Source organism: Mauremys mutica, chromosome 5 (assembly GCF_020497125.1).
Source record: "Mauremys mutica isolate MM-2020 ecotype Southern chromosome 5, ASM2049712v1, whole genome shotgun sequence".
Classification (NCBI taxonomy): domain Eukaryota; kingdom Metazoa; phylum Chordata; order Testudines; family Geoemydidae; genus Mauremys; species Mauremys mutica.
The window spans coordinates 65,233,971-65,256,747 of NC_059076.1; the positions used below are offsets into that span (position 1 = coordinate 65,233,971).

The following is a 22,777-nucleotide window of genomic DNA, read 5'->3' on the forward strand; positions in this document are numbered from 1 at the left end:
AGTTGGTTCTATGTGTAAAGCTGAAATGAAAATTTAATTAAATGCACACTTATGAATGGAAATCTCCACCAACCAGAATATGGGAGATGGTCAGCACAAAAATAACTAATTATTTACAGTTTACTTTTTCCTCTCATAGAAATCCTCCTGGCTCTTTATTTCAGTGACATGCTGGGGTGTCACGGATTCCAGAGATTACAGCGAAACTTCTGGAATCTGTGATGTAATAACAAGAATAGGGGTTGCTACTAAAAAAAGCCAACATATAGCAATAGTTATAACATGGTGGTTATTGAGATACTAGGGTCAGGAAATAACTGCAGTATAGGGATATATTGTGTGATAGTGAGGGATATTTTAATTGTGACCTATTTAACTTAGTTAAATGTGACCTATTTAACTTAGTTTTCATTTTAGCCTTGTATTTCACTTTGGATTGATGCAGGTGGAAACGGTCACATCTTGTTCAGGGAAAGTTGATTTCTCTCTGCATCAAATGCAGAAACTATTTACACGTGGAAGAGCTTTATGATTGCAGAATATCTCAGCAAGATTTTCAGTTTATTACATGGAAAAATGGCTAGTTCTGCATTTTTGTGTAATTATTTCTGTGATTAAAAAACAAAACAATATACAATCATGTTCTCCTTTCTTGGCTATGGGAAGGGTTTTGTTGCATGCTCTCACTAACAGCTGTGCAGCTCCCTATTCATCATTGCATGGACTCCAAAGCCTAAAATATTTGTTGCAGGGCCAGTTTCTTTAACTCTCACTCCTGAAAATGGCCAGATTTCCATGTATTTGGAGAACATACATGTCAACGCAACTTTTGACTCCTCTCATTTTTCCTAAATTATTTTCCCATTGTCCGTTTAGTTTGCTGAAAGTACAAAATCACTCGATCTGTGTTCTGAAAGTGCTGCACTAATTGAAATGTGGTGGAATGAGACCCTGTTTGCTGTTTGGCACAGACATTCCTGTAAAACCCAGTCGGGAGAAATCACAAACATCATTGACATCTACAGTATGGTTTTCAAGATAGAATTTTGGTTTTCCCATACAGGAAGAATAGTCTGAAGGGAAGGACAGCCATGTGATAAAGCTACTCAGGAAATCTGGATTCAATTCCTGGCTCTGCCATAGATTTCTTGTGTAGGTTCCTCTGTGCTTCAGTTTCCCATCTGTAAAATGGGAAAAGTAGCACTTCCTTTTTCTTGATGTTTATCTGTTTTATTTATTTTAGACTGTAAGCTCTTCAGGGCAAGTATTGTCATTTACTATAATTATTTGTATAGAGCTGTAACCTCAGTCAGGGCTTCCTAAGTACTAATACCAAAAAAAAATAAAAAAAAATACAATCAGTGACAGATTTAGACAGAGCAGTTAAACTAACCATGTGCAAGGTAACATTGGTTCACTATCTCAATCAAAGAAGCACAGCTGAGGCTAGACAACAGGGTAATCAATAGCATTTCTTTCTAAGCAAAAGCTAGAAAAGAGTTTGCATTTGTTGACTAAATGCAAAACACATTGATTGCATGTAAGCCTAGCCAAAATTAAGAGAAAAGTAATTAAATCCAAGCCACAGACATTCTACTGACTAGAGCAGATTAACATAGTAGATCTTATTCCATTAGGAGAGCACAGACAGGCATTAGAAAATATGTCTGTGTTGCGTTAGCATTGGTCAGTACAATACAGCGGAACATGATTTTCCACAAACCTCTTCTGAGAACACTTTACAGTGTTAAGTAATACAATTATAATTGTAGATAAAAGATAAGAGAGGAATTAAAAAGTAAAGGGAAGCAATAAAAGGTGTCTTTTCAGATTGGACTTAAAGAGATGGTGAGTCACTGAGGCAGGCAGCGAGTTACGGGATTGCTGTTTCTAGGTGGCAGGAACCAGAAAGGAGAAGATTCCTCTTGTTCCAGTTGTGGCCAGAATTTGGTTATGAACAAAGTAAAGTGAAGCTGGATGAGATGAGGAACTGAGAAGAACAGTAAGCAGGAACAAAGCTCCATGTAGGAGGCTGGAGGAAGTCCATGGAGAGTTTTAATAGCAATGCAGGCAATTTTAACTGATTCTGAAGTGCCACTCATGTTCGATTCTGAAGTATGATGTGACTATTTGTATCTGTTAGGAAGCAGGTAGAAGTATTCTGCACATACTGGGAACTTACTTTTGGGGAAGTGAAAGAAAGCTGCATTAATAGTCTAGATGAGAGGAGATATATGCACTGAAGTAGATTTTATCTTTAGTAATTGGAGAAAGATATCTATCAAATGCCAGATTAAAAGACAAAACTGCACAATCTTCCAAAAGATAAAACGTAAAGGAATAAAAAGATATGCACATACTGATATAGGACATATCCCTTTACCATTTGCTTATTATAGTATACAGGGCTGCAGACTGGTACAGTTTGCATCATATACATGGGAAGTGAAGCTCTCCAGCACCTAAACCTGTCCAACGCCAAATCTGAAAACATTGCTCTCTCTGTTTGAAAGATGATGCTTAAAGTCAATACTTCTACCAATGTACAGGATTTACCACTTCTCCGAGCAGTCACTATGTGGCTCTTCCAGTATAGCAGGATGAGGCTGAAAATTCTTAACTGAGCAAGAACATTGAGATATATGCCTATTTTAATACTCTTGAACATGAGATTTATCTTTAAAAAATCAGTACCATTTTAAAATGGTGTATTCAGAATTTTATTGCTATTGCTGTAATTTATGTACTAGATGGCTAGTCTATCTGATGTTAGAAGAAAAATGTGATAGGCAAAGTTCTTATGCAAGTGTTTATATAACATATCACTACTATTTTATTTCAACAGTTACTGTACAACTAGTGGAAAACATTCATAATCTTAAGTCAAATATTAACAACTGCTTTCAGAGCTTCAATGCTAAACTTAGGTTTGGCTTTTAGCTACAGAGCTGCATTACTTTGGAATTCACTCCTGTTGTCAGTTTGATGTACTACTAGCAACGCAGGATTTAATCCTCTGTTATAAACAGAGTTGAAAACTCTGTGCAAAGATTTATAATATTAATGTGTTATAAAGATAGTTGTAATGCTGTGGCTATGCACCACTGTTTCATTTCTCTGTTGCCCTAAGACACTCTTGGAAATTAGATATTTTGTCTCGATAGAAATTTCCTGGTGCAAATATTTCAAATACATTACAAAAATTCCAGTCTAATCTGGGCTCAAAATAAAGAAATAGCCAGGTTGTGATTGTGGCTCCACCTGTGTGAGTGAACAAAGCTGGAGAGGATGCTGAAGACTTCTTTACTCCCTGTATTATGTACCTACATAGGGGACAGTCACAAATCCTAGAGCAAAAACACCACAAGATTCAGAATTCTGCCAGCAGAATTAGATACTCCAAAAGAGGTGGTGTTGGGCCCTCATCCTGCTCCACTTTGGTATCCATTGGGAATGGAGTGTGTGCCACCCTTCACATAAGAGATGTAAGAGTTGCTTCTTAGCATGCGTTTCCCCACAAGCACTCATGCAGTGCTCCTGCACACCAAGTTGCAGAGCTGCTTTGTCTTCTACAAGCATAGGTTGTCTCTAAGAGATTTTATAGAATCCCTGCTAGCAAGTATGTGTGTACAAGTCTGAATTTTGAATTTTTCATTGTGTCATTTCATATGTGTCTATAAACAGGTGGCTCCTTACACAACACACACAATAAGGTTTAACCATCCTTTATGGGGTTTCCAATGTAAACTTCCTCCCAGAGAAACTGGTTTAGTAAAACATTTCCTATTCGGTACAATACTCAATTACATGCTTAACTTTAAGTAGGTGCTGTCCTGAATAGGAATGGATTAAGCGGTTGTCTAAATGCTTTCCTGAAGCTGGGTCGGGGTTCTCTTGGGCTGTTTTTAGGGTTGCTCTCCTCAAGATTCCTCTATCCCTATTCCCTTCTGTCTCTGATTGAAATTCACATTGCTTTATATCATGGCTTGAAGCTAATTGTAAGAGTGCCAGTGTGAACCAGTAGAGGAGCTCTGCACCTACGCATAGATTCTTAAAACCGGTCATCCTGTCACAAGACCACCAAAGAGCCATCAGATTAAATCAGCTTTGATCATTTGGCTGGAATCTAACTGGTAACCTATGATGAGCATGGTAAAAAAATCTAGATAAATAGGTAGAAAGTTTGCATATCTCATTATGATTCCCAGAGCCATCTAGTCTCTTAATATCAGTGTCTTCAAGCAGTCATTATCTTATTACCCCAGTCTCCAGTGTAATGAGACTCCTGGAAATTCATTCTGTCTCTAAATGTAATGAAATAATAAGTGCCTCGGCAACAGATGACTTAACCAATTGATATGTTAAGAAAATAATGAGTAAGCACAGAAATTGCTCTTGCTTTTTTTTTTAAATGGTGAGTGGGAAATGGTGTTGAATGGCCTTAAGTCTGATAAAACTTACAATTATTTTTGATCTCTGTTCAGTACATCTATTATTACATTAGCTGTTGGGTCACTACAAAAAAAGGAGACTGCCAATTCTATGTCATGTCATAATACTCTTGTCACAGTCCCTGGGTATGCTGCCCCTTCTGGGACCCTCTTCCAGTCCTCCTTGCACTTCACTTCTCTTTGGGATGGGATCCCATAATCCAGCTGCTCTCTGAGGGGGTTTCCGGGTTACACCCCTGTTGTTGCCAACAGTGATACCTAGTGGGCCCAATGGATTTGGCACCTGCAAAATTTTCCTTTGGGAGCCTGTGGAAAGTAATAATATGCAGAGACACAGAAGCAGTTTCTTCAAAGCTAAGTGTGATTTACTTCCAAAATGTACATAATTGCTCAGAGAAATTGATTTAAAACAACAAAGAGACCTATATGCATGCTGTTTTACCTACACCTGACATTCTCCCCAAACTCTCTTATGTAGGTGGGATTTAGCTGTGGTGTTCCTCCCTGTTCCTCTTATGGATCAAGTGACAGCCATGCAGACCCTGACTCTACCTCAGTCTGTGTCAGCCTGCAGTGGCAGACAACTTCTGCCTCCATTTCTGCAGGCTAAAAGAATCAGGAGTACTTGTGGCACCTTAGAGACTAACAAATTTATTTGAGCATAAGCTTTCGTGGGCTACAGCCCACTTCATCAGACGCCACAGGCTAGTATCTTTGTAAGCTTTTAGTATCCTTTTTGACCTTAGATTTGGCCTGAGAAGAGGAGGCTTTGCCAGATTGGAGGGAGACAGGAACCCCCACTGTTTGCTTAAGGAGCCTTGGTATTCTCTATGACATTACTTTATCTTTGTAATTGTTTTGCCTTTCCTATTTGCTTCCTTTAACAACCTCTTTTTATCTCACCTATAACAAATAATCCATTGTACATAAACACACAGAACTATGCACAATATTAATAAGAAGTAATTCAGATACTTCTGAATCAATAGGACAACTCACAGAGTAAGGTATACACAATGTGAGTAATAGTGACAGAATCTGGCTCACATAGTATCCGGCAGAGCTGGGGTGTGAAATACAGAATACTACAGAATGTGTATTGCTGACTCTTGACTGCAGTACAGGAGTTTGCAAGTTTCACATGACTTCTTGGCAATGGAGGTTAGAATCTTTAAGGAAATCCCATATTCAGTGTTTCCTTCTCAGGATTTCAGATGCAGGAATAAATGTCATCCCAGTGCTAGTGGGAAAAGGAAATGTAGAGGAGGAAAAAGAGAGGATGAAGAAAGGAATGAAATTCTCTGTGGACATTTCATAAAGGTGAAATGAAATATTTAAAAAACTGAAATGCAAAGCTATACAATCTCAAATCAGTAACACTATATAGCCCTACGTTTAAATTGCAAATCAATGCAGTTTATAACAAAATAGTAGGAATTAATTTACTTCTTAACTTACCTGCCAAGACCAGAGTTCTGGGATTGCTGTTTTCCCTGCTACAACTAATGACCTCACTAATATTTACTGGAAGATAGTCTGTGAGACTGCAGCTCCCAGCTCCATGGTGTTGGTTAGTGAAACAACCATCTATTGAAGACAGAAGAAGAAACTTGAAGGCCTTGGCTCAGTTACCTTCACATTTTAACTTACTTGTATCTTGAAATAGATTAGTTAACAGAAGGAAACAAAACATTGCAGAGGTAGGAGAGCTGTTTGGTGTTTCACAGCTGTTTGGAGCTGTTTAAGCTTTGGTGTTTCACAGAATTCTCAGTAGAGAAAAATGTGAAATAACAAGAGTACCCCCACATTGTCTATGCCCTTTTGATTTTATTTTTCTCTGTTCCATATGTTTTCACCCTCTCCATTACCATATCTTTTTCTCCCTCTTTTTGCCATTTTGTCACTTTCTTCTCTCCTTTTTTCCATCCTTTCCCACCTGTTTCCCATTGTATCCTTTTCTGGCTGTTTTAATTTTTCTCCTTACTCTCCTTTATTTTTTCCCTTGTTTCCTCCCATTTTTTTCTCCCTTGTGAGGTAAGGAGCAGGAACTATTATCTAGCAGTAATAATTTACACTTGGCAAAAAGTTTAACTACATTAGAGAAACAACTAGGGCTCTGATCTGCATGTGGATTACACAATGCGAATAGTCCCATTGTACTTCAGTAGAACTACTCACAGTGTTGCATCAAGCCCCAGGACTGTGCAAGGACAATGCAGTTCTAGTAGATTTCCCCTTGCAGCTTGCTCCACGTGCCAAGTGCTTTTGGTCTTGAGTTCTGCTTTGGTTTCAGCTACTGACTGATTGTCTTAGACTTCTGGTGAGTTCCACGACAACACAGTGATATCAAAATGCCAATGATGTGTGGTGGGCCTGCCAAGCAGAAGCATTTCCGGAGTGGAGGCCCAGCAGGCTCTGTAGCTTAACTTCATTTATTTGAGCTACAAGACCGCACAATTATTTTAATAATTCATAATAAATATTGTTCCATCCTTTTGAAGGTTCAAAGCACCATGTAAACACTAGTGTATCAACATCACCTGCCTGAGTTATTGGAAATATCGTCCCCATTGTACACATGTAGAAACATACAGCAAAATTAAGAGGGCCAAGGTCACACAAGAAGTTTGTGGCAGTGCTAGAAATAGAACCCTGAGGAACTAATTTGATTTCAGTTGCCTTCCTATTCAAACTCGTACTTTGTGTCCAAATTTAGGGGTCCAACATTTTTGTACATCTAAATCTGTGATTCTCCAGTTTCTTGTCCTTCGGTCTTCCCTCATATTTCAATCCCACCAAATTCCTTAATCAGTTTTGTTCCACTTGTAGGCAAACTCTAGGGAGTGCTAATATTTGTCCAATTCAGGAAATCATCCCTGCTCAGGACAGTGCTTAATTACATACCTAAGTCCTGAATATGTGTTGCCCTGAAGCAAGGCCTTAAGATGCCCGGAACTGAATGTAGTAACTAAATTTTAAAGGCTGGATGATCAATTGTTCTGTGGGATACAGTATGCAAATTCAGTAGTTCTGTGAAATGCTGAATTTTTTACACTTACTTAAAGTGGTATTAGGTGTAGTTTGTAATATGCTAAATATTTTTAAACGTGTTAGTTGTTATAACTAGGACAGCAGCATAGATCAGTCATGTTAATCAGCATTTGACAGTATTTGGGGCAATGTTTGTGGGAATATTTGCAATGTTGAAGAGTTCTGAGGAGCTCAAAAGCTTGTCTCTTTCACCAACAGAATATGGTTCAATAAAATATACTACCTCACCCACTTTGTCTCTTAATTAATCTTTTGGCTATACTTTGGAAAATATGACAGTAATATATATGTCCCCTTTGACTGACTTTTTAGGGAACTGGTTTTCAGTGAAAGTGTTATTAAAACACTAAGCCATTTTTAGAAATGATTTAGCTATTTCTGATGTAATGGATCTCAGATTTTTAGACCTAGATAACTTGTATTTCTACTGCAGGCTGTTGCACAGGTTTTTTTTAAATACAGTTGTCACATAAGAATTACTATGATTATTTTCAGATTCTCACCTCAGTTTTTGCACAAAGCTCCTACTGATGTCAAAGAAAGTTGCAAATACAGAACAGGGGCAGAACATGGCAATTAGCACTGAGATGTTTGCCTGCCTGTTGCTGTTATTTGCATATGCTGACTTTTCCTGTGCAGAAGTCATTCTAGAAGCACACCGTGCCATTTGCCGATAACTCTTCCTTTCCACGGTGACGAGAAAGCAGAATATTTTTAATGGAAGGATCTCACAGAAGAGCAGATGAGATAACTGCAGAAGTCCCACTGAAAACAATGGCTGGCATAGCATAGATTAAATAGCCTAAGAAATACCAAGATTTCTGATTTATTTATTTTCCAATTTGTTGTATTCAACAAACAGGTTCAGTAAAGCCTGTTTTGCATACACCTTAGTACAAAGGCTGACAACAAAAGTGTTTGTTCATTCACTGCAGTCAACCAATCGTGCTGTTTCTCTTAACAATATGTGTGCAAGATAATAAGCTGGCGAGGTTCCAGAGTACTGGAGAAAGGCAAACATAATACCTATCTGTAAAAAGGTGAACAAAGAACACCTGAGGGATTATATATTGATACCTGGAAAGACATTAGAACAAATGATTAAACAATCAATTTTTAGCCCCCAGATGATAATAGGGGTATAAGTGATAGCCAGTATGAATTAATCAAGAAAAAATCATGCCAAACCAACCTAATTTCCTTCTTTGACAGTGCTACTGGCCTCGTGGTTGGGGGAAGCAGTAGAAATGATAAATTTTGATTTTAATAAGGTTTTTGACTCTCCCACATGATATTCTCATAAGCAAACTACAGAAATATGGTCTAGATGAAATTACTATAAGGTGGGTGCATAACTGGTTGAAAAACCTTAGTCAAAGAGTAGTTATCAATGGTTGGCAGTCAAACTCGGGGTGTCGGATGGACATATTGACTGGTGTCCCATAGGGGGTCCATTCTGAGTCTAGTACTATAAAATATTTTCATTAATTAGTCGAATAGTGGAATGGAGAGTATGCCTTTGTGCAACTGACACTAAGCTTGCGGGAGGGGGGCGATTGCCAGCTCTTTAGAGGACAGGATTAGAATTCAAAGCTACGTTGACAAATTGGAGAATTGGTCTGAAAACAAGATGAAGGTCAATAAAGACAAGTGCAAAGTACTACATGTAGAAAGGGAAAATCAAATACACAATTAAAAATGGGGAATAACTGGCTGAAAAGGATCTGGGGATGAAAATGGTTCACAAATTGAATACAAGTCAACAATGTGATGGAATTACAAAAAAGCTAATATCATCCAGGGAGGTATTAACAGGAGTGCCAGATAAAACCCTGGAGATAGCTGTCCTCTGCTTGGCACTGGTGAGAACTCAGATGGAGAACTGTGTCCAGTTCTGGGCACCACCACACTTTACAAAAGATGTGGACTAACTGAAGAGAGTACAGAGGAGAGCAACAAAAATAAAAGGTATAGAAAACCTGGCCGCCGAGAAAAGATTTAAAACAAACAAACAAAACCAGGCATGTTTAGTCTTGAGATAAGAAGATTGAGGGGGGACCTGATAACAGTTTTCAAATATGTTAAGGGCTCTTACAAAAAGGACTGTAATCAATTGTTCTCAATGTCCACTGAAGGAAGGACTAGACATAGTGTACTTAATCTGCAGCAAGGGAAAGTTGGGTTAGATAATAGAAAAAGAAACTTTCTAAGTATAAGGAAGCTAAGCAATGGAACAGGCTTCCAAGGGTGGTTGTGGAATCCCCATCATTGGAGGTTTTTAAAAATGTGATTTGACAAACACCTGCCAGAGATGGTCTAGAATACCTCTCGAGATCCCTTTCAGCCCTATGTTTCTGCGATAACTTTAATCCTGCCTCATCTGCACAAAAATGTTTCACTTTCTGTTTGCCCCATAAATTTGGGGAAAGAATAAAAACCATCCTGGTCTTTTTACATATTGTAGACATACATTTAATTATTAAGCTCTGTGAGAAGCATTGTCTGCTTAAAATAAGTGTCCCCTTGATTTTTCCAGGAGAGCATTAAAAACGCAATAAGATGAAAACGCAAACTATGAAATGTTATCTTAATGTATTCCTACCTGGTGCCATTTTGATGGCCTTTGTGTCTTTGGACTACAAATATAGGGCCTAATCCTGCAGTCCTTGCATACTCCAAATTCCTGTTGGTATGAATGGGAGTTTGAGGTGTGCAAGGACTGTAGGTCCTGCCCCAAATTGTCATATTATCAGTAATGTCAGGTTTGCATTATGGCGTATTATGTGAAAAGTCAGTCTGTCATTGAAACAAAAGACAAAAGTCACTGGTTTATAATATAAACTGCTGATTTTAAACAACATTGTACTACAAAAACAATTCAGAACTATGTAATAACAATGAAAAAGTCCCATTCTGGGGTCTGGCTCCCTCCTCTTCAGAGCTGCTTTCCTGCCTCAGGCTCTTCAAAAGCAGCAGCACAGCAGCTCTGAGAATACTTCTTAAACCAGCTACCGTAAAACCTCAGAGTTACGAACTGACTGGTCAACCACACACCTCATTTGGAACTGGAAGGATGCAATCAGGCAGCTGCATAGACAAAAGAAAAAGCAAATACAGTACAGAACTGTGTTAAACATAAACTACTAAAAAATAGGGGAAAAGTTTTAAAAAAGATTTGACAAGGTAAGGACACTGTTTCTGTGCTTGTTTCATTTAAGATGGTTAAAACAGCACTTTTCTTCTGCATAGTAAAGTTTCAATGCTGTATTAAGTCAATGTTCAGTTGTAAACTTTTGAAAGAACCACCATAACATTATGAATGTTTCAGAGTTTCAAACAACCTCCATTCCCGAGGTGTTTGTAATTCTGAGGTTCGAATGTATATAGCCTCAAATACCCCCAAACCAGAGAAATCATGGACCTCCCCACAGCGGCTTATTATCGGCTAGGCCTTGCACTCTCTGAAGTTTTTTAGTTGTTTTTTTTTTTTGCTTCAGCACTTCAGCCCTTCTCTGAGGTTTTTTTTTTGCTTCTGCACTACTCGGAGGTTTTTTTTTGTTTCGCTTAGGGACTTTCGATCTTGGGGCAGCAAAAAACTCTGGGCCTAGTGGTGGCAAAATCATGAATCCGCCACTGCCTCCCCACCCATATGACAAATCATCTTCCCTCATTAGGAAAGTTCCTACTCTTAAATAGCCTCCCATGCAGCCTACCTCTTAACTTATCAGCTCTCAAGGATCTCAGAAGATTTGGTTCAGTTGCTACTATCATGTCTACCACAACCACTTGCAAAAGTGCCAGAATGTCAAAAGTCATGGATGTGTTTTCTTTCAAATAGAAGAAAACATGCAAATCTCAGAATCTATTTCCATGACAACTGTGGCAAAACTCCTAGGATCTGATCCAACTACTGTTGGATCCTGAAAAACTGTTGTTGACTTCAATGGGAGTTGGCTTGGGCATTTAACTGCCTTTCATGTTTACTCATAGTTATTAGTGATTTTTCTGTGTGAAAGACACAGTAGTGCTACAGGTGGCAAACACTGAGTCAGAAAAATCTGTGGTTAGAATTTGTTTATAAAACACCGTTTGCCTCCAAAGGGCTTAGTTTTTGAACAAATACGTGGGATCTATAGATTTCAGGGAAACGTTTGGTAAACAATTGCTTTTTAAACTTTCTGTTCATTATAATTTAAAACAGTGAACACAACAGTAGGTACCAGGAAATATTTAGCCATTTAGTGTCTTAATATAATTGATGTTTTACACTGCCACGTAGCTAAAACAATGGCAATTACTGTACTTGTGCAAGTTTGTGTTTTAATATGGCAAATACATGTTTAACTTCACTGATATGAAAAAGAGTGGTTTTGTTTGTTTCAAGGGCTGTAGGATTTTGGAACCTCTTAATGGCTTGTTTTTAAATTCATCCACTGTTATAAAAAAGGAGCAACAAATCTGCTCGATCATGAATATCAAACAAAAATAATAGTTATAGCTACTGTCAGAAGAAGGCTATTAATTTTCATATTATAATAAATTATTCATGGTATGACTGCAAATCAAGGGTGTGATTTTGCAGACATGCACACAACTAACTTTATTCATGAGAGCAGTCCCATTGAAGTCATGGGACTACTTGGGTGAGTAAAGTTACTTGTGTGTGTATAAGCTTGTGGGATCAGGCTGTAAGTATGCAATTGGAGTGGAGGGAGCCAACAAGCTTGACTGTCACGGTTTTCTTTACAATAACTTCATGTTTTTGGACTTGCAATCTCTTTCTCATTTGTTGATTCTAACTTAAATTGTTTAAACTGTGGAAAAAATTCTGTTCTCAGTCATATCCGTATAACTCCCATTGATTACCTTGGGAGTTGTACCTGAGGACAGGATTTTGCACTATAAGATCAAGAAAAGATTGTGTTAAGGGACTATTCATAGATTTATTTCTTTGACTCCCCATTATTATTCATTACAGTTATTCAGTTAAAAGCTTTATTGCTTTTTGACAGATTGCAAATCCAGAGAATAAGAGGAAAATATTATATATAAGTCTATGTATTTCACTTAGAAGCATGAAAATACAATTTCCCTACCATTTTGGATATTTTCCATTAGACAAAAAAAAATTTTATTCTGTTTTCATTGCTGTAGCTTCTCTGTTTTGTTTACTTACTTATTTGTGCACCTGGGTCATTTACCATGTCATCAGTGATGTTAGCACAGCCCAAGAAGCAGGACTTCTCAGTAAAAAGTGAGCTGAAATGCCTCGTCAAATACATGAATCTGTTTAAGGTCCAAAATCGTTAAGGGGCTATCCTGTTCCTGCAGCTGCAAGCTCAGTGAACAGCCAAATGGTGAGATTTCACAGTGTCAGAGGGCTCAGGGTTCCATTCTACACATAGCTTGGCTCTGTGGTAGCTGACGGCACTGAGGAATGGGGATTGGACAAGGGTAGGCAAGAGGATTTGCCACCATGAGGTGCTGTAGAGCCTGCTCCAGATATTGGACTGCAATAACTTCACTGGAGTGGTTCCACAGCTATTTTGCCCTGGGAGAGAGAGGGTTCTTCCCATGCCACCGTCCCAGTATGGCAGTCTAACTACTTGGGCCAAGCTCTAGGAAAAGGATTTGCCCCTAAGAAAATACATGTGTAAATCTAAAATGACAAGTCTATTTTATACCAAACATTTGACAATCAGTCCTTCCTTTTAGCTACATGCTAAGAGCTGGGTGTGGAATTCTGGGCTCATGCTGTGCTTTTAATTACATCTAGGGATGGGTGTGTGTTGTAATGTTTAGAGCTAGAGTTTGGACCACCTCCACCATCCCTAAAAGTTTAGCAGTGTCGGATCCAGGGGTTTGTTTCAGCCCATTTTAGAGAGATGTGTCACTTATAAAATCAGAACTGACACCAATCACCCCCAAAGTTCAGTGGTGTTTTGAAACTTGGATTTGGGTTGGGTCGATCTCTGGGAATACTGACTGTTAAATCATGATATTCATTTTTTTCTCTTATATTAATAGATATAACTATTCACGCCGCAGAAACGTAAGTCACATGTTAGGTACTAAGCCTTTCACTTTATCTTTAAAATGTACACATCTGTGATCTTTAAAGTCTACTCATGTATTTTATGGAGCCCTCATTTTCCACTGATTGCAATGGAGCCATTGAGGACTAAGGTGCTACTCAGCATGAGGAACAGTGGAAGAATTTGATTTAGGAAACTCCCTATCCCCAAAGCCTCCCTCCACCTCCAATGTTTTTTCTTCCCCTTATGGTCTGTCTCTTGGCTGGACAGCTGGCTAATTTTGCAGTAGCAGAATTATTATTATTGGTCCTGTTTTCTCTGACATATTTTTAAAAAGAATAAAATATTAAGAATTAGGAGGAACTATCACACTAGACTGAGAGAAGGTCTTTCTTGTGGCTCAGGGTGAGATATCAAGCAGGGGAGTAACTGGGGTGATGTTTAGTATTTAATTTGGATTTCATAATATCCTTTCATCCTTTCAGGAAGTCATTAAGACTTTTAAAGTAATGGTGATCCCATGAATGTTAAATTTCACTAATGATGTTTTGAAATATTAGTCTGTAATCACTGCAATATTTCAATAATTATTATGACTGCTTAGTACTGTGGCACACCAACCTCTTAAGCTATTCAGTAGCACCAGATGTACCATGCCTTGGAGGCAAGCCTTGAAAGTGCTCCAGCTGTTAGGTCCTCTAGTCGCCAGCCCTGGTGGATCTCAATAACTACTCAGACGTGACTAAAATGAAGGGATATTTTATTAGGCAAGAAATGCCAAGGGATATTTTACTAGGACTTGCTAGGTTACAAATACCTTGCAGACCAATAGAAGATTTGGGAGGCTTGGGCTTAGTACCTGAGGTGCCGTCTCCAGTCCAGTGCTCTGCTAACAGCAGGTAGCAAACTTGCAGGTTTCCTGGATAAAATCAGTCCATCCGTCTCATTGGGGGCCCCTTTACATTGTTCACAGCTACTATGGCAGCATTTTCTGCACAGCTTCTAATAAGGGAATCTCCAACAACAATGGCAGCTACGTTATATACCTCCCATCCCCTCCCCGCACATACTCCGTGGCTGTACAAGGTCAGTAAGCCCTTCTTACGTATCCAACACCTGGTCACAAAACACTGACCACTTCACAGACCAATCCCCAGTGTCTAAGGCACTTTGTCTGCAATAGTCTTTTTCAGGAGCCTGTCCATTTAAGAGCCTGAGCTAGCCACCAGGCCCCCTCCTTGCTCAGTCATCTGGCTACAGGTCCCATACCTAGTCTCTGTTGTTACGCTGCAAATTCTGCAGAACCCTGAATCTGGTAGCAGAGTCTGCCCATCACAGTCTGCTCTGCACTTGGTTCTGCAGCTTCTGCTGTGGTCTGTTCCCTGCTTGCCATGTGGCTCCTCAGCAACTTCTTTCCTGTAGTCAGCATCTTTATTTTGCTCTTGGCTCATCATGCAGCAAGTTTCTTCCTCGAGAGAGAGGTTATTTCTTGGGTCAGAGTCTTTTATAGAGTTTCTGTCCCTTCCCATATTTGTCAAGACAGGAGGCCTGCATCCCTGTGTCCATTCTGGAGGGTCACAGGGCAGCAAGGAGAGAGATAGCAGTTTTCTGCTTAGCGGTTTCATCACATTTCTTTACATTTAATAAAACAATACAGTCCCAGTCCTTGTGCAGTATAGTGCCAGTATGGACGCTGGCCAGAATCTAGCCCTCTGTGTATTCACTTGTATTGAGTACTACACATGGAATAGAAGAGATATTATGCTTTTTAAAGGCTATATTCTGCCCTTCATCTATGAACCATCATTATGTTATATATACACATTAAAGGCCTGTATGCTAAACTCTTCTTGATGCTAATGAGAGTTCTGTGCAAGGAATGAGGACACTCAAGGATAGATTCTCAACTCTGTCCAAGTTCTGCACAAGCAAATTTAATTGTTTCATTTCCTAGCTTTTGAGTGCTTAACTGTGCAATCTTTTAATATTGTTTTCTTTTGTATGTTATAGACATATAAAAATAGGGTTATATAGTGTTGCCAGTGTTAAATTAGATATCCATTTTATAGTGTGAGTATGAAGAAGTATCTGGGCCAGATTCTTAGCTGATATAAACTTGTGTAGCTCCTTTGGGATCTGATGTTTATGAAGTATATTTTATTGGCCTATTTTTAATTTTTTTTATTGTTTTTCATGATTTCTAGGTACTAATGCAATTGCCTCCAGGCAGGTTGGCTGATGTGTTTGCTCTGCTAAAATTAGGACCAGATTATCAGCAGGAGGCAAGGTGTGGTGTCATCGAACACCTCAGTGGGAGAGTTAATCTCGTACTGAAAAGATGCAAAAAGGTTTCACAAACATGTCATTGAGGAGATGGGCAGGTTTGAGATCACATGAGTCACACTCTTCCCCAAGGTCTGCAGTACCTAATACAGCAACTGGCAGCTGTCCACCTGAAACCAACTGGTTTTACTAACACTGAGAATCCTGTATGCAGATGTGAATATGCAAAGCCCACAGGTAAGTTGAGAACATGGAGACCTGGGAGATGGATCGGAAATAGGAGGAAGCGTGGGCTATAATGGCAGAGAGAAAGAAGGATCAGGGAAAAACTGGGAGGCAAGATCAAATCAATATCTTAGATGCCTATATACAAATGCAAGAAGTATGGGTAATAAGCAGGAAGAACTTGAAGTGCTAATAAATAAATACAACTATGACATTTTTGGCATCACCGAAACTTGGTGGGATAATACACATGATTGGAATGTTGGTATAGATGGGTACAGCTTGCTCAGGAAGGATAGACAAGGGAAAAAGGGAGGAGGTGTTGCCTTATATATTAATAATGTACACACTTGGATGAGGTGGAGATGGACATAGGAGATGGAAATAGTGAGAGTCTTGGGTTAGGCTAAAAGGGGTAAAAAACAAGGGTGATGTCATGCTAGGAGTCTACCTACAGGCCACCTACCTAGGTGGAAGAGGTGAATGAGGCTTTTTTTAAACAACTAACAAAATCATCCAAAGCCCAAGATTTGGTGGTGATGGGGGACATCAACTATCCAGATATATGTTGGGAAAATAACACAGCAGGGCACAGATTATCCAGTAAGTTCTTGGACTGCATTGCAGACAACTTTTTATTTCAGAAGGTTGAAAAAGCTACTGGGGGGAAGCTGTTCTAGATTTGATTTTAATAAATTGGGAGGAACTGGTTGAGAATTTGAAAGTGGAAGGCAGCTTGGGTGAAAGTGATCATGAAATCATAGAGTTCACAATTCTAAGGAAGAGTAGAAGGGAGTACAGCAAAATAGAGACAGTAGATTTCAGGAAGGCGGATTTTGGTGAGCTCAGAGAGCTGATAGGTAAGGTCCCATGGGAATCAAGACTGAGGGGAAAAACAACTAGGAGAGTTGGCAGTTCTTCAAAGGGACACTATTAGGGGCCCAAAAGCAAGCTATTCTGCTGGGTAGGAAAGATAGAAAATGTGGCAAAAGACCAGCTTGGCTTAACAACGAGATCTTGCATGATCTAAAAAATAAAAAAGAATCATATAAAAATGGAAACTAGGACAGATTACAAAGGATGAATATAGGCAAACAACACAGGAATGCAGAGCCAAGATTAGAAAGGCAAAGGCACAAAATGAGCTCAAACTAGCTACAGGAATAAAGGGAAACAAGAAGACTTTTTATCAATAGATTAGAAGCAAGAGGAAGACCAAGGACAGGGTAGGCCCACTGCTTAGTGAAGAGGGAGAAACAGTAACAGGAAACTTGGAAATGGCAGAGATGCTCAATGACTTATTTGTTTCGGTCTTCACCAAGAACTCTGAAGGAATGCCTAACATAGTGAATGCTAATAGGAAGGTTTGGAAGATAAAATAAAAAAAGAACAAGTTAAAAATCACTTAGAAAACTTAGATGCCCGCAAGTCACCAGGGCCTAATGAAATGCATCCGAGAATACTCAAGGAGCTAATAGAGGAGGTATCTGAGCCTCTAGCTATTATCTTTGGAAAATCATGGGAGACAGGAGCGATTCCATAAGACTGGAAAAGGGCAAATATAGTGCCCATCTATAAAAAGGGAAATAAAAACAACCCAGGGAACTACAGACCAGTTAGTTTAACTTCTGTGCCAGGGAAGATAATGGAGCAAGTAATTAAGGAAATCATCTGCAAACACTTGGAAGGTGGTAAGGTGATAGGGAATAGCCAGCATTTGTAAAGAACAAATCATGTCAAACCTATCTGATAGCTTTCTTTGATAGGATAACGAGTCTTGTGGATAAGGGAGAAGCGGTGGATGTGGTCAACAATGTGATGCTGTTGCAAAAAAAGCAAACATGATTCTGGGATGCATTAACAGGTGTGTTGTGAGCAAGACATGATAAGTCATTCTTCCGCTCTACTCTGTGCTGGTTAGGCCTCAACTGGAATATTGTGTCCAGTTCTGGGCACCGCATTTCAAAAAAGATGTGGAGAAATTGGAGAGGGTCCAGAAAAGAGCAACAAGAATGATTAAAGGTCTAGAGAACATGACCTATGAAGGAAGGCTGAAAGAACTGGGCTTGTTTAGTTTGGAAAAGAGAAGCCTGAAAGGGGACTGATAGCAGTTTTCAGGTATCTAAAAGGATGTCATAAGGAGGAAGGAGAAAAATCTAAGGCTAGAACAAGAAGCAATGGGCTTAAACTGCAGGAAGGGAGTGTAACGATGTGGTTCTGGCGGGACCCAGCTGAGAGTGCCAATTCAGGACAAATTGCTTAAAACAGGGCAGTTACAGCCCAAGGATGGGGTTTTTCCACCTCTAAGGCAAACCAAACCAGCCAGACAAAGGAGACTTTGGTCTCACCCCACTGGCTAACCACAAGTCACACAAGCAATCCCCTTAGACACTCCAGTTTCCCAGTGTCACCACCAGTGCCACTCATCATGGGGATGAATGGTTATGAAAACCAACACCCCCGTAAAAGAAAAAAGGTTCTCTCAATCCCAAAGAACCAAGCCCCAGACCCAGGTCAATATACAGATCAGATCTTACCCACAAATCACACTGTTGCCAATCTTTTAGAATCTAAAATCGAAAGGTTTATTCATAAAAGGAAAAAGATATAGATGAGAGCTAGAATTGGTTAATGGAATCAAGTACATACAGTAATGGCAAAGTTCTTGGTTCAGGCTTGTAACAGTGATGAAATAAACTGCAGGTTTAAATCAAGTCTCTGGTGTACATACACAGCTGGGATGGGTCATTCAGTCCTTTGTTCAGAGCTTCTGTTTATAGCAAAGTCCCTCCAGAGGTAAGAAGCAGGATTGAAGACAAGATGGAGATGAGGCATCAGCCTTTTATAGTCTTTTCCAGGTGTAAGAACACCTCTTTACTGTGGAAAATTATAGCAAAATGGAGTCTGGAATCATATAGGCAAGTTCCTGCATACTTTGCTGAGTTATAAGGTGTATCTGCCTTCTCTCAATGGGTCAGTTGTATAGCTGATGGTCCTTAATGGGCCATCAAGCAGGCTAGGCAGAGCTAACACCAACTTGTCTGGGATGTCACCCAGAAGCAGAGCATAAGTTTGAAGTATGGACAGTACAGAGCCAATATTCATAACTTCAATTACAAAAATGATACATGCATACAGACAGCATAATCATAACCAGCAACCTATAACCTGGTCTTAGACACCTCATTTGACCCCTTTTATACAAGATTTGGTGCCACTACAGGACTTTGGTTGCAACCATGTACTATATGGTTCCAGATTATGTCAATAACATCACAGGGAGTTTTAGGTTGGACATTAGGAAAAAGTTCCTAACTGTCAGGGTGGTTAAACACGAATAAACTGCCTAGGGAGGTTGCAGAATTTCCATCTCTGGAGATATTTAAGAGTAGGTTAGATAAATGGCTATCAGGGTGGTCTAGACAGTATTTGGTCCTGCCATGAGGGCAGAGGACTGGACTCGATGACCTCTCGAGGTCCCTTCCAGCCCTACAGTGTATGAATCTATGAATATATCCTCCAATTGTTGAGCTGCTGTGCACTCCAAAGCAGCCACCACACCAAAACAAATGAATGTTTCCCTGGCATGTGAAGTCTGCATCTGTTTCATAAGGTAACTTATCAACAAAGCAGATGAAGAAAGACAATTAACCTTTTTATACATATGTGATTTAATGAGATTAAATGAGACTAAACAAATACTTTAAAGTTCTTAAAAGATGAACATGTTTTTTTCTTGTGGGTTTGGGGGATCTTCTCTGTGTGTATTTTAACAGAAGCCTTGTTAAGATGCTTGGTACTAGACAAAGTAGTCTCACTTAATTTCAAATCACTGAGGATAAGAGATGATATAAATCCCCATACTTCACTGTATGTCTGTACTCTACATAAGTATAAAATAAATCTTTTAGGTTTATAAACTAATTTGCTTATGATTTTTGTCCTATTTCCATGAAATAAAATTATTAAACAGTGCTTGTTAAATGCTAGTTAACAAGTAGTCATGCATCTGCTCTTCATGGAAATTTTAATATTAGCCTGTTTTTGAAAGGTATGATCCATTGCACTGTACTTAAAATTATTGTCATGGACATTTATTACTAGAGTAAAGAATTCACAGGTAAATAATATAGGTGACCATAGACGAAGGCACTTCACCTGTTATACAGGCAAGTATATATGGAAGTATACTGAAAAGTATTAAAAACAAAAGATTTTGAGCAATGCAGTAAATATCCTGTATAATTCATCAGCATTTTTTCTGATGGTATGGTATAATTTTGGACAGAGTCAAATGATCAACACATTTACTGTTCATTGTTTGATCCTGGGAGCTGTGATTTTTTTTTATTTTAAACTTCCTTTCAAAGGTAAATCTCATGACAATTAATATGAGACAGAGGGAGAACATGAATTAACACTAGAAGTTGTCCTGGGGTAGACTCTGTAAGAGCATGATTTGGGCAGCAAGGACAGGGCTAGAAACTTTCCAAGTTTCCTCATATCTCTTTAAATTATAATTTGTTGTCAGTGGGTGTGTTCAAGTGTTGTGAGCAACCATCAATCTTCAAACAAGTATTGGGACTGTCTGATTCAGGCTGTGATGTATTCCATGTCTCATATTTCTCATACTTTTTTAAGGCCCATTATAACTGATGATATTTCCCCAGTAAACAGTAGCATGATAATGCATTGTCTTGCTACTGTCAATATGTTTCTGTATATGACTCTGACAAGACACTGTAGAATTATGTTTCCTACTTTGTTTTCATTAAAGGTTTGATTCTGTGTAAGGCCATGTAAAGGTTCATGGTTTGACCCTACTTTGTTAGTTTATTGTTAGTATTTGTTAGTGAATTCAGTGCATTGTGGTTTTGAATGGAGATATCGTGTACCAAAGGGCCATCCAGTTTCTTTTTGTAAAAAAAATAATGTACTTAGTGATAGTAATAACAAATAGTTGTTAGGAAAACCTTTGTTAGGAGTAAGCTTCAGCCTTTTCTAAAACTGTGTTGAAATTTAAATATTAGTACAGTAATAATATTTTTATTAATATTATTGGAATCATCAAGGCCCTAATTCTTCTCACTTGAAAATGTATGCGGGTTTTGACATAGACTTCAATTGTAAGACGATCAAGCTTGTGTTTCGAATAACTAGACTTACTGGAGTCATAGGTTCAAATGCTACCAGGGTTAATGCAACCCTTCATTCTTCAAAAGCTGAGAATTTGAAATTTTCATACAGTTCATTTCTAATCAGAGGCAGTGTGTGTAAATGAAGAATTTCATTCATCGGGAGCCATTTTCCAGTGGTCACTGTATTTCAATGCTACATTGTTTTACAAAAGATCTTTTCAAAAAGAAACTTTTTTCTTAAATCCTAGTGTATTTGGTACAGTGTTTATACAAAGTGCTTCAGTAATGATATTAAACTGAATCAGCATTGTTCTTAAAAAGTAAGGTCCCGATTCAGCAAAGCACTGAAGCATTTGCTTAAGGATAATCAAAGACCTAAAGAACATTTTTAACAATGTAGCATATACATTATTATCACGCTGGAAGGATTAGATTTTTATGGATAAATGTTGGTAAATGTTGATTTCACCATACATATAGAATCTGATGAAAAAATGTTTCCATTGATGATAATCAGAGTTTACAGATAGGCAAAGAAAGAAGAATGCTGCTTGAGACCTTTTTAGAGTCAAAATCCTGTGATTTAGACTTTTGAATTAGGTTTATTAAAAATGGACTAAAACGCATAGTAAAAACTGGCAAATTTGTTGATTTCTGGATATTTACTTTCTATATTTTGACATGTGATGTTGAAAATTTGTGTTTTAATGGTTTATAAAGCTTTAACTTTTTGAATTTTGTCTATCGCATTCCATAATTGTCCCTGCCCCCAGTCTGGAGGTTAAATCAAGATATCGCAATTTAGGAGGTAACAGGTGTGGCATATACTTGTTACAAAGAGGATATAGTTGACTGAGGAAGTAGCTTTAAGGAAGCTGGGAAAAGGAGGGTTGGAGCTTCTAAAATCTGGTTCCATGGGAGACAAATCCACCCTTTTCCCACCCCCCTTAATCCTCAGATGAGGGGTGGATGGTGGGGTCCCAGCAACAGGCTTGGACCAGAATGGAAATAGGGAGAACTGATGGCATCCCACCCAAATCATTAAGGAAAGAAAGATGACCAGCAATGTACAATTTATTGCTGTCTATTCCCAGATGAGTTAAGTGAATAGAGTTGCAACCTAATTAAACCACATCTATTGCAGCTTGCCTTTCTATCTGCATGGCCAGGACAACAGCCCTGAGCTGAGGGGCTGGATCTTGACATCCATGGTCTTACATTCCAGAAGTGCAAGTAGATCCAACTCAGTCATACTTGCACCGACTATGAATGTGATACTGTGAGTATCAAGAGCACCGAGGCTTAAATTCCCACGTTAGTAAAAACAAATCCCATTGTTTCACTTCAGGTAGGTTTTTTTTAACAGGAATGAAATATGTTTTCTGACTGTTGTCAGTGTGTCTTCGTTTGTTTTTTTCAACAGAGATCTAATCCTTCAACATGATCACAGTTACAGTTCAGATAAAATATGTTTCTGCATTAGCTACCAGGGCCCCAATCCAACATGCACATAACTTTAAGTACATGAGTAGTTGAAGTCAATGAGATTATTCATGTGCTTAAAGTTAGGCATGTGCTTAAGTTCTTTCTTGGG

General features: G+C 38.7%; 1 protein-coding gene across 5 annotated transcripts in view; it reads left to right on the forward strand.

The window, feature by feature from the left end:
* The window catches only part of GUCY1A1 (guanylate cyclase 1 soluble subunit alpha 1), a 48,116-nt gene that overhangs the window by 6,733 nt on the left and 18,606 nt on the right, over window positions 1-22,777 (forward strand). The window contains exon 1 of one of the 5 annotated variants that reach the window (XM_045017469.1): window positions 17,851-17,909. The exons of 3 other annotated variants lie outside the window; for them this stretch is intronic. The gene's annotated coding sequence lies outside the window, so the exon portion shown is untranslated. Of the gene's footprint in view, window positions 1-17,850; window positions 17,910-22,367; window positions 22,463-22,777 lie in introns of those variants that run through there. One more of the 5 variants, XM_045017471.1, reaches the window with a different exon arrangement.